Source organism: Pan paniscus, chromosome 15 (assembly GCF_029289425.2).
Source record: "Pan paniscus chromosome 15, NHGRI_mPanPan1-v2.0_pri, whole genome shotgun sequence".
NCBI lineage: Eukaryota > Metazoa > Chordata > Mammalia > Primates > Hominidae > Pan > Pan paniscus.
This window is the reverse complement of record NC_073264.2, coordinates 94,064,916-94,079,594: the sequence shown is the minus strand read 5'-3', so window position 1 is coordinate 94,079,594 and position 14,679 is coordinate 94,064,916. Positions and strand designations below refer to the sequence as shown.

General features: G+C 49.2%; 1 long non-coding RNA gene across 1 annotated transcript; it reads left to right on the top strand.

Annotated features, from left to right (window-relative positions):
* Positions 1-12,029: 12,029 nt before the first annotated feature.
* Positions 12,030-13,840, top strand: LOC130540801 (uncharacterized). The gene is made up of 2 exons (XR_008954797.1): positions 12,030-12,443; positions 12,882-13,840. It is a non-coding gene; the product is annotated as an uncharacterized LOC130540801 (long non-coding RNA).
* The last annotated feature ends 839 nt before the right edge of the window (positions 13,841-14,679 follow it).

Genomic DNA, 14,679 nt, shown 5'->3' with positions numbered 1-14,679 from the left:
ACAACAACAGAAATGGGAAATAGGATGCTGGTTGCCAGGGGCTGAGGGGGAGGAGGAAACAGAGAGTTAGTGTTTCATGGGTACAGAGTTTGGGCAGATGAAAAAGTTCTGGAAATGGATGGTGATGACGGCTGCACAGTAACATAACTGGACTTAATGCCACTGAATTGTGCCCCTAAAAATGGTTAAGATGGTAAATGTTATGTTAGGGATATTTTATCACAATAAAAAAAATCACTCTCAATATCTTGTGGGGATGTTGACTGCAGGAAGGTGGCTGGTTCTAGCCTGCAGGATAGAGAGCAGGGGGCAGAGCAGGTGTCCTGGCCTCCCTGGAGGACAGAAGCTGTCCAGCCAGCATCTCTGGGAGCACCACAGGCACTGGACCTAGTGAACAGAAGGGGAGGGGCACCAGAGCCCCTGCCCGGGCTTGGTCTACTGGGATCCAGGGAGGATTCTCACAGATGTTCTCCTCTCCAGAATGCTGATTTCGAGAGAGGCCCCACAAGTAGCCCTCTCTCTCCCCAATGGGGAGATGTAGCTCAGAGCTGGCCAGGACCTCTTGCTGCTCCCCAAAAGCCAGGCGTGAGTCTAACTCTAACAGTGCAGTCAGAGCCCTGCCCATGTCCCTTGGTGCTTTGAGGGCCCTGATGAACCTCCCACTGCTGGGATCTACCCTTCTGTGCCCACAGGCTCTATTTTTTTTTTTTTTGAGACGGAGTCTCGCTCTGTCATCCAGGCTGGATTCCAGTGGCACGATCTCGGCTCACTGCAACCTAGAAACCCAGAAGCCTGCAGAAAGCTGCAAGTTCAGGGAGTTACCCCCAGGAGCAGCCCTCAGCCAGTGATATCAGGCTTTTACTTGTAAATACCCTTGGGTGGGATAATTCGAAGGAGGATTTTTTGGTACCATTTCCCAGCAGTGATGTCTGGCTTGATAGTGCACATTTTATTGACAGCACACACTTTATGACAGCGCACACTATTGACATCACACACTTTATTAACAGCACACACTATTGACAGTGCACACTTTATCAACAGCGCGCACTTTATTGACAGTGCACACTTTATTGACAGCACACACTTTGACAGTGCACACTTCACTGACAGAGCACACTTTATTAACAGCGTGCACTTTATTGACAGCGTGCACTTTATTGACAGTGCGCACTTTATCGACAGCGCACACTTTATTGACAGCGCACACTTTATTGACAGCGCACACTTTGATAGTGCACACTTTATTGACAGCGCACAATTTATTGATAGCGCACACTTTATTGACAGCGCACAATTTATTGATAGCGCACACTTTATTGACAGCGCACAATTTATTGATAGCACACACTTTATTGACAGCACAGAATTTATTGATAGCGCACACTTTATGGATAGCGCACACTTTATTGACAGCGCACACTTTATTGACAGCGCACACTTTATTGATAGCGCACAATTTATTGACAGTGCAAAGTTTATTGACAGCGCACACTTCATTGGCTTCCTTTCCCTTCCCGACCCATTCACCCTCCAGCCCCATTTTCCCTTCCTGGTCTTCTACCAGGGATTCCTTGTCAGCCACGTGCACTCAAATCCTTGTGTCAGGGAACCCAAGCTAAGACGCTGCCCAGCACCGGCTCTGTGTCTGAGGTGTGGTGGTCTGTTTTCCCATTCCTCCAATGGTCCTTGGTACTGTGGCCACATGGAACTCAGTGCCCTTCAAGCCTCATCCCTTCTCGGGCCCTGGCAGGTTTCTCCTCTGTCCCTGGCTCCGGGGCTTGGTTGGTGTTAGTGTGGAGGGTGGCTCTTTAAACACCTGTCCTACCTAGGAGGTGTCTTGTCAGCTCTAGGTCATTGCAATGCCTCCGACCAAGGTTGTGGCCCAAATGGTGAGGGTGGGCCGAGGCCAGAATGCACTTGGTTGGGAAACTGAACAGGGCCTTCCATGAGCCAAGGTGCAGTGACAGAATGAAGGGGTGGGCAGAGCCCAGGGCTCTAGGGTCAGCCTGACACACAGCCTACCCTGGGGTTTCCGTCAACTCCCTGAGTGGCCCATGCCAGCCACTTTCCCATGACTTCCCATGAGGAGAAGGATGATAGAATTGCTCACAAGTGTGTGAAGAGTGAAGCAGTCCATGCAGGTGAAAGGCTCACATACTTGTGATGCAGTCACTATCATCATCCTCACCTGTAGATTAGGAGGTAGCGGGTCAGAGAGGTTGCCTAAATTGCCTAATAGCACACAGCTAGCAAGTAGCAGAGGAAGGATTTAACCTCAGACTGTGGGTCCCCAACAGAGTAACGTGGATGTTTATTGGTTTTAGATAAATGTGGAAGTTTATTGCTTTTAGGTAGATGCTAATTTTGTCTGACAAAAGGGGGAATTGAGTCTCAGAGACAGATAGTGTCTTGTCCCAAGTCACACAGCAAATCCAAATCAATAGCAGGGCTGGGTTGAGAGCTAAGCTCCCCTGGGTCCCAGCATTGGGTTTTCCTTCCTGGAAAAGGTTGCTTTCCCCTGAATGTCCCATGTGATGGTGCTGTGGGGGAATGAGCTTCCCCCAGGTATTGTCCAGGGTTGCTCAGCTGCCTTGGAGATGAGCAGTCCAGGCCCTGCTACACTCTGGCCTCTCTGGATCCATCCTCTTTTTCACCAGTTCTACCAAAGCTGTTTGAGGTCTGGGAAGGGGAGACATTCAACTAACATGTCTTGAGCACCTGCTCTATTCCTGTCTCTGTTCTGGATTCTTGAAATACGCTGCTAAAGAGAAGAGGCAAGGCCCCTGCCTTGTTGGAGCCTATGTCCTAGGCTGAGACAGACATCAACAGCAAACCATAACAAATATGTGCAGTCTAGAGTGGCGTAGAAGGTGGTGATGGCTGTAAAATACCAGGGTGGGAGGGCGTGGGCCTCACTAAATAAGTGGCCAAGGTAAGCCTCATTAAGACAGTAACTTAAGTGAGGACTTGAAGGGGTCCAGGGAGCAAACCGCATAGGTGTATGGAGGAAGAACTTTCCAGGCAGAGTGAACAGCCAGTGCAAAGGCCCTGGGGTGGGGGTAACAGCCAGTGCAAAGGCCCTGGGGCGGGGGCATGCCTGGCAGGCTTGGGAAAGAGCAAAAAGGCCAAGGTGGCTGGGAGAGAGCGAGGCCAGGGTGGTAGGAGATGCCGTGGTGTGGGCTCGCATCACACAGGGCTTCATGGGCTTTGGCAGGGTCTTTGATTTTTACTCTGAGAAGGGAGAAGATGGGTGGGGAGGGTGTGAGGCATTGGGGTCTACAATACATCCTATGGATGGGCCCTCCAATCTAGCAAGCTCCCAGCAGCCCCAGCACCCAACTCCATCCCAGGAGACCTGAACCAGAGTCCAGGAGAGGAAAAGAGAAAGCCATTGCCACCACCAGCCCCTGGTAGCCAGAAGTGTCCCCTTTGGTGAGCACCAGATCCCAGGGGGTGAGTGGCTGCTCCCCTGACTGAGGCTCAAGACTTCTCCATGTGAGTGGTTCCTGCCAGGGGTCCTGCCTGTGCCCCAGGGAAAGCGGCAGCTGCTTATCTGATGTTGGGGCCCAGGCCATGGAACAGCAGAGTCAATACACCCTCGTCCCACTTACAAAATCATATTTTCCAAACACACAGCTCCCCCAAGCCCCTTATCAGGCCTCCAGGTGGAAAAGCCCTGTTGCCTGGCAATGTTGCCTTATCTGCGAGGTCTGCATGGAGGCTAGAGCGAAGTGATTTCATTATATCCTCTCCCATCTGTCTCTGTAAACATCCCCGGGGGCTTCCAATTAAGGTTTTGCTTTCCTTCTTCAGCAGATGTTTGCTTTAATCTAATAAAACAGTTTGCAGGCCTCCTCAGTGGGTGTAGGAGGGCTTCGGTAGGCTTCCGCCAAGGAGGGTGTTGGGAAAGGTGGGGGGAGGGTGCCAGGCACACCGAGCCCTGGACACCGAGGCTGGCTGGGGCACGAGGCACAGCAGGCTGGAAGAATGAGTGGGCCTGGCCCACACTGAGAGGTGAGAGACATCTGCCCTGTGCCCCACCTCCTCTCCTTCCCAGGGCCATATTCCCCGGGGTCCAGCGGCATGCTGATCCCTCTTGAACATGATGTCTTCTAGGGTGACACCGCTAGGTCAGAGCTTCTGCTTCCAAGGGGAGATCACCTGAGAGATGGGACTGCAGAGGCTCCATAAAGAAGGCACCACGGGGCAATTGCTTAGTGATGTGCAAACTTCAAACTCACACCCGGCAAACCAGAACATAGGAAGCTGCAGGTTAGGTCCACGGTGGAAGATAGTGGGAGGCACTGACATGGCTGCTTCGATAAGTCATTGTGGTGGAGAGGGAGGTCAAAGCAGAGGTGTTTCTAAGATGGGCCCAGTAGTGAAGTCTCTGAACCAGAGAGGACCCCCTGCCCAGGCTCCAACCCCTCAACTTTGTGGGTTCAAAAATGGTTGACCTATAGGGCCTCCTAGGGAGGAAACTTCCAGTGACTTAAGGGTGGTTTTTGTCCCTAGAGGTCTTTCCTGGGTGGCAGAAGCATCTAAGAATGGTGGGGACAACTGTACTTTGGAGCCAGAGAGACCTGGGTTAAACCCTGGCTCTTCCTATACTCATTGTGTGGCCTTGCAAACATTAAGTCACTTTTCTGAGCCTCTGCTTCCTCTTTTACAAAATGACCCAAATAATCCCTTGTGTGATTTCTGTGAATTTCACTAAGAGGGTTCAGTCTCACCAACATTTATCAGTGGCTACTATGTTGGGGCCGGCTCAGCGGTGTTGGCAATGGGAGGGGAAGTCCCAGCACAGTTCCTGGCCCTTGAGGGTGCTCAGCACCTGTGACTGTCCCCAGGTGGATGTCATAGCTCTTCCCTTCCCTCTCTCCCCCAGGCTCTGTCCTCGGCTGCAGCCCTGGGTTCACCTGGCTCCATTTGCAGCTGACTGACTAAGTCAGCCATGCCCCGCAAGCCTCAGCATCAGCAGCACTTGGCAGCTCAGCTTCTGAGAGAGCCTCTGTTTTCTCTTCAGGAAGGTAGAGCTGTTGACATCAGTACCCACCTCCCAGAGCTCTTGTGAGGCCTCGTGGAGTTAATATGCATCAGGTGTGTCACCCAGGGTTTGGCTTGGATGAGTGTGGACTCAGTGGCAGCGCCTGCCTGTTCTTCTCGTAGCTTTGGGATGTGGTTTTTCAGGTGGCTGAGGATCTCTGATGTTCAGGATAGTTGAGCTACCCATGGCTGTGTCTAGTGCCCCCTGAAGGAGAGGCAGGAAATGAGATGGGGGTCCCTGGTGAACTGAGGGGTGCTGCTCCTGCTCTCCACTGAGGAGCAGAGGGTGAGCTCATGACCCCAGCACTCAGACCCTGCCTCTCCAGAGCCAGCCCAGTTGAGGGTCAGAGGCACAGACAGAAAGGTCTTTGGGGAGCTCTGGCCTGGAGAGAGGATGCACAGTGCACTCCCTAATGGTGGGGCCTGCAAGGCAGAGCTGAGGCCCCTTGTCTTCTGCCAAATGATGTTTCAGAATCAGTTAGCTGAGCTACTTCCCCACTAAAGGACAGGCTGTTCCTCCGCCCTGCCCTCATCCCCATAGCTTAGAGACTGAGCAGTCTGGTTACCCGTTTCTCCTCACGCCTCCCCAACCTGCAAAGGGCCAGCAGAGAAGCCAGGACCAGATGGGCCTTAATCATGGACCTTTCTCCTTACCTGGACCCTGTTCAATCCAGGCACTGACCTGGTGTCTTCATCTTCATCCACCTGCCCAAGAAGACTTCTCTTCCTTCTGTGTCTGAATTCCATGATGAGGACTTCATCCCTGTGGTCAAAGCTCAGCAGCCCCACCCCAACTCACTCCCAACAGGAGATGCCACATATCAAGCATTCTCGGTCATTTTCTCTGCTGTATGGGGGGATCCATGCAGGTGGGGCAATGGCACCAAACCACTTTTATCTTCCAGAAAAACTAGAAATTTACACCCTCAGAATGATCCTGTCATATTTCTTTGGCTTTCTCTCTTGTTATCTCACTCTTATCCCCTCATCAGCAATGCGGCCTCAGCTGCACCAGTCTGGGGGAGTCCCACCTCCCCTGTGGCACATGCACGTGCCATGCATGTTTCTGCTTCTGTCCCTTTCCACATGTGCCCTGGCCAGGAATGCCTTCTTCTCTTGCTTATTCATCTTCCCCAAACATTAAGGCTCAGCTCAATTCCACTCCATGCCTTCCACCTCAGGAGATCACTGTCTGCTGAGATCTTTCAGCATTTACCATCCTCAACACCCTACTTGGCTCCTGCCAAATACTGTTTTGCTCTTTGTGTAGGTTACTTTGTATGCAAATCTTTCTTTCTTTTTTTTTTTTTTTGAGACAGTCTGGCTCTGTCACCCAGGCTGGAGTGCAGTGGCATGATCTCGGCCCACTGCAACCTCCGCCTTCTGGGCTCAAGCAATCCTCCCGCATCAGCCTCTGGAGTAGCTGGGACTACAGGTGTGCACCACCACACCCGGCTTATTTTTGTATTTTTTCGTAGAGGCAGGGTTTCATCATGTTGCCCAGCCTGGTCACAAATTCCTAGGCTCAAGTAATCTGCCTGTCTTGGCCTCCCAAATTGTTGGGATTGCAGGCATGAGCCACCGCGCCTGGTTCTTATGCAGATCTTTTATCTGCCCAACTAGATTTCAAGCCTTTTTAGGGGAAGGACATTGCTTCAAACTATCCCAGACCCTACATCTATGGGAATATGACCTATTTTTTTTTTCATGGAGGTGAAAAATAGCTTAACCCAAATATGAGGACAATGGGATTTTTCACAAGGTAGGAGACTGGTTGGGAGGTGTTTGATGGGGATGACGGGGGGTCCTTTCTGGATCTCCTGCCTGTGTGTCACCCTGTGAATAGTACTCACACTGGCTCTTCATGTAAAGATGAGTAGGTCAAGCGATGCTCTGTGGGTTTGCTCCAGTGTGGGCGGAATGCAGCGCTCAAGGTTCGCAGGCTGCTGTCCGTGGTCCTGAACTACCACCTTCTGCGGAGGAAACCTGGGTATTGATTTTGGTGACTCTTATCTAACACCTCCCAGGGGTTATAGTTTTAACGTCTTACTTTTTTTTCTAGCTGTTCAAACTTTTGAAATTTTCAGATAATTAATTAGAATCATGGCTTTGTTTCTCAAAATTCTCAAAAATTCAGGGAGCTTTATCAGATTTCCAATAGTCAGACATTTTTTACCTTTGAGAAACTGGAGGTGAAGTCATGTGTCTCCTCCATCATGTCCCTCACAATATTTTTATGATTTTAAGACCCAGCTTGCTCCATGAAGTAGTGCATTCCCACATTTTTTTTTTTTTTTTTTTTTTTTTTTTTTTTTTTTTTTTTTTTGAGACGGAGTCTCGCTCAGTCGCCCAGGCTGGAGTGCAGTGGCGCGATCTCGGCTCACTGCAAGCTCCGCCTCCCGGGTTCACGCCATTCTCCTGCCTCAGCCTCCCGAGTAGCTGGGACTACAGGCGCCCGCTACCACGCCCGGCTAATTTTTTGTATTTTTAGTAGAGACGGGGTTTCACCGTGTTAGCCAGGATGGTCTCGATCTCCTGACCTTGTGATCCGCCCGCCTCGGCCTCCCAAAGTGCTGGGATTACAGGCGTGAGCCACCGCGCCCGGCCCATTCCCACATTTTTACATCATTTTGTAGACATCATATTAGCTTTACCTCTTACTGACTGGGTGAACTTGGACAGGCCAATTCACCTATATTGGCCTCAATTTTCTCTTTCTAAAATTATGGCAGTAACTAGGCACAGTGACTCATGCCTGTAATTCCAGCACTTTGGGAGGCCAACGCAGAGGAGCCATTGAGCCCAGGAGCTCAAGACCAGCCTGAGCAATATAGTGAGATTCCCACCTCTACAAAAAAATAGAAAAAAATATTTAGGCATGATGGCACATGCCTGTAGCACCAGCTACTCAGGAGGCTTAAGGAGGAGGATCAATTAATCCCAAGAAGTAGAGGCTGCAGTGAGCCGTGATCTCACCACTGCACTCTAGCCTGGGTGACAGAACGAGACTCTATCTCAAAATAATAATAATAATAAAGTAAAATGGTGGGAGTGATGGTGCAGAAGATTTGGACTTGATTATCTCAGAGATCCCTTTCTTTGCTGAAGTGGTGGCTCCTGATTCAATGCCCCTGTCTCCCACATCTCTGTGAGCCTTTCCTCCCAAGCTCTTTAAAATAAACAAGAAAATCTAGGTCATTCCCTGCATCAAGCTCAAAGGCAGTTTCTCACGAATGGCCTTACTTCAATTGCTAGTAACAAGGGGAGGGCTTCTGCATCTGAGACCCACTCCCATCGCAGAAGGATATCCAAAAACACCCGTTCCTCTTCTCTCATGTAGAGGTGACCTTACCCATATCCCAGCTTTCCTGGTGGAAGTCACGTGATAAAAAGCACTTGGTCCCACATGTAAGCAGTAGGGAGGTGTCTACACATTCTGGAGTAGGTCTGTGCCTGAACAGGAGGTTTTGAGGACAGCAAAGGCTACTGAGTTGGCCTCAGAACCAGGGAGCCTTCCCAGCGTGGAGGATCTCAGAGGCCTCCAGCTGCTGTCATATCCCTGATGAAGGGGCTCAGAAGAATCCACAGCCTCCCTCTCCCATCAGCCCCCTTGGCTCCCAGCTCCAGGACAAGTGGTTCAGGGCCAGTGGGTAGATAAAGCCCTCGCTTAAGCCTGGACCTCCCTAGGTGTTGCAACCACCTCATCCTGAGATCCCAGTGAGAGATCTTATTCCTGAGGCATTGAGTGCTAATAAATAATAAATGCCAGAGTAGGCACAGAACAATGATACTGAGAGGCCAGAGAACTTTTACAAAAGCGGAGAGCTGAGCCTCAAGTGCATTTGTCCTAGAATCATCAGGCCAGAAAGGTCCTCAGGAGGTCACCTTGTGTCCCTCATAGCCTCGCCGATAGCAGAAAGGAAGAACAAAAGATGCATACAGAAAACTCCGGATGGTGGGGGGGAGTGGGTATGGTGGCTCACACCTGTAATCCCAGCATTTTGGGAGGCCGAGGTGGGCGGATCACTTGAGGTCAGGAGTTTGAGACCAGCCTGGCCAACATGGTGAAACCCCCTCTCTACTAAAAATACAAAAATTAGTCGGGTGTCGTCGTGCACGCCTGTAGTTCCCCAGCTACTTGGGAGGCTGAGGCAGGAGAATCTCTTGAACCCGGGAGGTGGAGGTTGCAGTGAGCTGAGATTGCATCACTGCACTCCAGCCTGGGCAACAGAGCAAGACTCTGCCTCAAACAAACAAACAAACAAACACTCCAGGGACCTCCAAGCCCAGCCTCACCTCCTAACTAAGAAAGAAAACCCGGTCCTGGGAAAGGGGCCTGGGGGACCCAGGTGCTTCTCTGAGCAGAGCTTACTGTGCAACCTTGAGCATAGTTCTTAAACCTTTTGGGCCTCAGTTTTCTCATCTGCCAGTTGGAACTGGGTGCAGAGGAGCAAGTGTTTGGGATGTCCTTCCAAGACAAGAGTGGGCCTTACAGGGAGAAGTCCCCCATTACTAACTTGGGAGAATACTCAGTTCAGTTCAATGACCATTTACTATTTCACTCATTCATGTATTAATTCAACAACTATTTATCTGAGCATTCACTATGTGCCAGGGCCAGCGTTTGGTGTTGGAGATGCAGCGATAAACAACACAGGCAGGGCCTCTCTTTTCACAGGGCTTGCTCTCTATTGCCTGGGGAGACTTCAGAGGGCTCTGAGCCAGCTGGTGAGATTGCTTCAGAGGAAGGCGGGGTCTCTCTTGGCTAGGGCCTTGGAGGAAGAGGAAAGGAGGAAGATGAAAAGGATGGTAATGATGATATGGAAGGTTGATTGACTGACTGAATGAATGAAAAGTTTGGGCTTCTTCATGATGTGGTGTAAGAAAGAGAGGGGGGTGGTTAATGTGTTGATATTACAAATCCAGGCCAAAACACTCAGATTTTAAAAGTGACCAAAATATGTTGGCAATATAAATTTAAAAGTCTTAAAATGTGCATGTCCTCTAACCCAACGTTCGTCAAGGATGCAAATATGGGTATATAAAGATGTTCAGACTGGGCGTGGTGGCTCACGCCTGTAATCCTAGCACTTCGGGAGGTACTAGGGAGGCTGAGGCGTGTGGATTGCCTGAGCTCAGGAGTTTGAGACCAGCCTGGACAACATGGCAAAACCCTGTCTCTACTAAAAATACAAAAAAAAAAAAAAAAAAATTAGCCAGGTGTGGTGGCACACACCTGTGGTCTCAGCTACTTGGGAGGCTGAGGCATAAGAATCACTTGAATCCAGGAGGCAGAGGTTGCAGTGAGCCAAGATCATGCCACTGCACTCCAACCTGGGGTGACAGAGACTCTGTCTCCAAAATAATAAAATAAAATGAAAAATAAAATAAAATAAAAGTTTCTTGTGGCAATGTTTATGAAAGCCCCCAAATGAAAAACATCCAGATATCTATCTACTGGGGATCAACTAATTCACATGCATAATGGAGTATTATACAGCCATTTGGACTAATGCTTTAGATATGTAGCAACATGGCTGAACGCAGTGGCTCACGCCTGTAATCCCAGCACTTTGGGAGGCCAAGGTGGGTGGATTGCCTGAGGTCAGGAATTCAAGACCAGCCTGGCTGATGTGGTGAAATCGTGTCTCTACTAAAAATACAAAAAATTAGCCAGGCGTGGTGACGGGCACCTGTAATCCCAGCTACTTGGGAGGCTGAGACAGGAGAATCACTTGAACCCGGGAGACAGAGGTTGCAGTGAGCCGAGATCACACCACTACACTCCAGCTTGGGTGGCAGCAAGACTCCACCTCAAAAAACAAAAAGAAATGTAACAACACGTTAAAATATTCATGATATATAAATGGAGAAGACATGTATGGTACACCTTCCTATGTACGTTGTATGTGAAAAATGTCTGAAGACATACATCATGTTAACAATAGTTGTTTAAGGTGGTGGGTTTATGGGTATTAAAAATTTTTTTCTTTATGCCTACTGGTATTTTCTTTTCTATTTTAATTAATTAATTTATTTTTGTAGAGATGAGGTTTCTCTATGTTGCCCAGGTTGGTCTCAAACTCCTGGGCTCAAGAAATCCTCCTGCCTCAGCCTCCCAAAGCGCTGGGGTTACAAGCATGAGCCACCATGCCCAGCCCCAGTGGTATTTTGTTTTTCTTTCTTTTCTTTTTTTTTTTTTTGAGACAGAGTTTTGCTCTTGTTGCCCAAGCTGGAGTGCAATGGTGAGATCTCGGCTCACTGGAACCTCCACTTCCCAGATTCAAGAGATTCTCCTGCCTCAGCCTCCTGAGTAGCCAGAATTACAGGTGCGTGCCACCACGCCCGGTTAATTTTTTGTATTTTTAGTATAAACGGGGTTTCACCATGTTAGCCAGGCTGGTCTTGAACTCCTGACCTCAGGCAATCCACCCACCTTGGCCTCCCAAAGTGCTCGGATTACAGGCATGTGCCCCCATGCCAGGCAGAACTCTCATACACTGCTGGTGGGAATGTGAAATGCTACAATCACTTTGGAAAGCAATTTGTCAGTTGCTTTAAAAAATGAAACATATACCTCCTAAATGACTCAGCCATTCCACTCCTAGGTACTTACCCAAGAGAAATAAAAGTGTTTGGATACTTGTACATGAATATTCATGGGAACTTTATTTGTAATACCCCCAAAATGGAAACAACCCAAATATCTATCAATAGATAAATGAATAAACAAGTTGTGGTATATCCACATAATGAGATACTACTTAGCAATAAAAATAAATGAACTATTGATATATGCAACAACATGGATGCATCTCAAAATAGAAGCCAGACAAAAAGAATACATTCTGGATAATTCCATTTATATAAAATTCTAGGACATGCAAATGAATCTGCAATGGCTGAAAGCAGGTTCATGGTTGCCTGGGGATGGAGAGGGTGGAACGTGGAGAGAGGGAGTGATTGCAAAGGCGCAGGAGGAAGTTTTGGGAGGTGAGGGGTGTGTGTTCACTGTTTTGATTGTGGTGATGACTTCACAGGTATATACATATGTCAAAACTTACCAAATTGTGCACTTTAAACATGTACAAATGTATGTTGATAAAGCTGTTTTTAAAACAGAGGCTGCCACGAGCATAGAGGCAAAACAGTCGATGCCTCCCAGTTTCAAGCTGGTTTGGTCATCATGGGAGAGCATCGCTGTCCTCATCTCACCCACACAGAACCTGGAACCCAGAGGGGTTAAGTGCTAGTCCGGGCAGAGCCCATGGCCAGATTCTTTCTTCTCAGGATCCAGCGCTTTCTTTGCAAAGCACTGAGTGTGCTTCCAGGAGCCTCCCAGAACCTATCAGCATGCCCTGAGCTGAGGGACAGGGTGTCCCTGCCACCTGAAGGTATAATCTCCCCTTCAGTTCACACTCCTCCCCCAGTCGTGGTCCCTCAGCCTGTGTTTGCAGCCAGGAGGCTGGCTTCATTTGCAGAGAGGCTGTGATTGCAGCATCTCCCCAGGGAAGTAATAAAGAGTGGGAATGAGATAAGGGACAAAGGCAATTATCTAACAACCTGCTGTCCATGGCAGAGAAGGACTCAGGCCAAGCTGGGGATTCCTGCCCTGTACCTGTCCAGGCCAAGCTGGGGATTCCTGCCCCGTCCCCGTGTCCTTGAGAGGCTGGCAGGGCCACTCTGCCCAGAAGAGTTCTCCTGGGCAAGGGGTCATAGTGGTGGGTAGAGGGGAAGGAGGTGGTAGGAGGTGGGGGTGGGTAGGGATGGGGGTGCCAGGCTGGGCCCCAGAAACACTTGGTTTCTGTCCCTGTGTTCCTCCCCTGCTGCAGGGCCCTCCACAGCATTTGGAGTCAGAGCTGGCGTGGGATCCTGGAAAAGCTGAATGAACGCAGGCTTTGTGTGTGGACGGACCTGGGCATGCATCCTGGCACCAGCGGGGTCTCAGTGACCACCCCTGTGAAATGGGGGTAACAACGGTCCCTGCCCCATGCAACCCTGCCATGTAAGGTTCAGTCAACCCCACTTGCCCTCCCCTTGCTTGCCCTTCTACTTTATGTTCTCCTGAGACTCTGCAAACCAGAGAAGGGACAAGCTGAGGCAGGAGGCCTTGAGCCTTGAGAGTGGATGGGAGAAGGAGAATGTGGAGAAATGGGGTAGCTGTGTTTGCTGAGCACTTCCTGTAGCCCAGTACTGGACAGAGCACTTTACACGCTCTATCCCCTTTAATCCCCACAACAGCCCTGTGAAGTATTCACTGTCCTCCCAGCTTTCCCAAGAAGAACACTGAGGCCTCCCAAGAGCAAGTCACTCATCCAAAGTCACAGAAAGTGGACAGGGGCAAAGATAGGCCTTGAACCCAGGCAGCCTGACTCCCAAGTCCCTGTCTTGCGGCTGAAATTCCCCACCAGTTTTCTGGGGTCTTTGCATTTCTGAGTCCCGTCCCCACTAGTTGAGATGCTTTCCCCGGCAGGGATCCAAGTTCAGATTCTCTCTGCAACTCCTTGTTACTCAAGCCACCCTATGATCCCTTAGGTGTGCAGAGCGCTCTACAGTTTACAAAGAACTCTTTCATTACTACTTATGCCATGGGTGGTTCTGAATCCCTTGAAACAAGAGAGGACTGTTGTTATCCTGGTGTCTACCATGAAGATGGTATGGATCCCTTCAGAAAAATGGACATTGACGTACACTGGACCATTTTATCTGCACAACAAGTAAACATTATTAGGCCCAGTTTACAGATGTTAAAACTGAGGCCTGGAAGAATTAAACAGCTTGCCTAAGTTCACGAAGCTAGCGAGTGGCTGAGCCAGTATTTCCTCCCAGATTTGATTGGCCCCAAAACCCAGGCTCTTCACCACTTAATCCACTGCAAGAAGTAATCACTGTCTGCCTTCCCCAGCCTCTCCCTAAAGAAGGCTCTGAGGTCCTTTATCTGAAGGCTCAGTCCTGCCATTTCCTGAGGCATTCAGACAACATTCATGCATTTGTTCACTTGTTCAACAAATAGGAATGAGCACTCGCTGTGTACCAACACTCAGACACTTGGTTTCCGAATGCCCATTAGCCACAGGCCCTGCTCTCAAAGAATTCACTGGTGGACAGAGATGAATGAGGTGGTTCATCTCGGGATACAAAGTGTAGAGACCACACATGTACCTTGGTTCATTCTGTGCAGAGAAAAGCTATCTATTTTCAGTCTCAATATTTAGCAGTTTCCATAGATACCAGATCATAACTAATTAGACCAAAGCAAGTGTTTATTTCAATCTTTGATGTCATCTACTTCAAACATTTTATCCAGTTACATTTATTTCAATCATTCATGCAACACTAACTGAGCACCTACAAGGCCTTGTGCTTGAATGAAAAAATTAATAGTAATAATCATAACAATAACCAAAAAATTACTCTCATCGATTGATAATTACTTTTTTTTTCTTTTTTTTCTTTTTTTGTGATGGAGTCTTGCTCTGTCACCAGGCTGGAGTGCAGTGGCACAATCTCTGCTCACTGCAACCTCCGCCTCCTGGGTTCAAGTGATTCTCCTGCCTTAGCCTCCCAAGCAGCTGGGACTACAGGTGCCCACCACCACACCCGGCTAATTTTTGTATTTTTAGTAGAGAT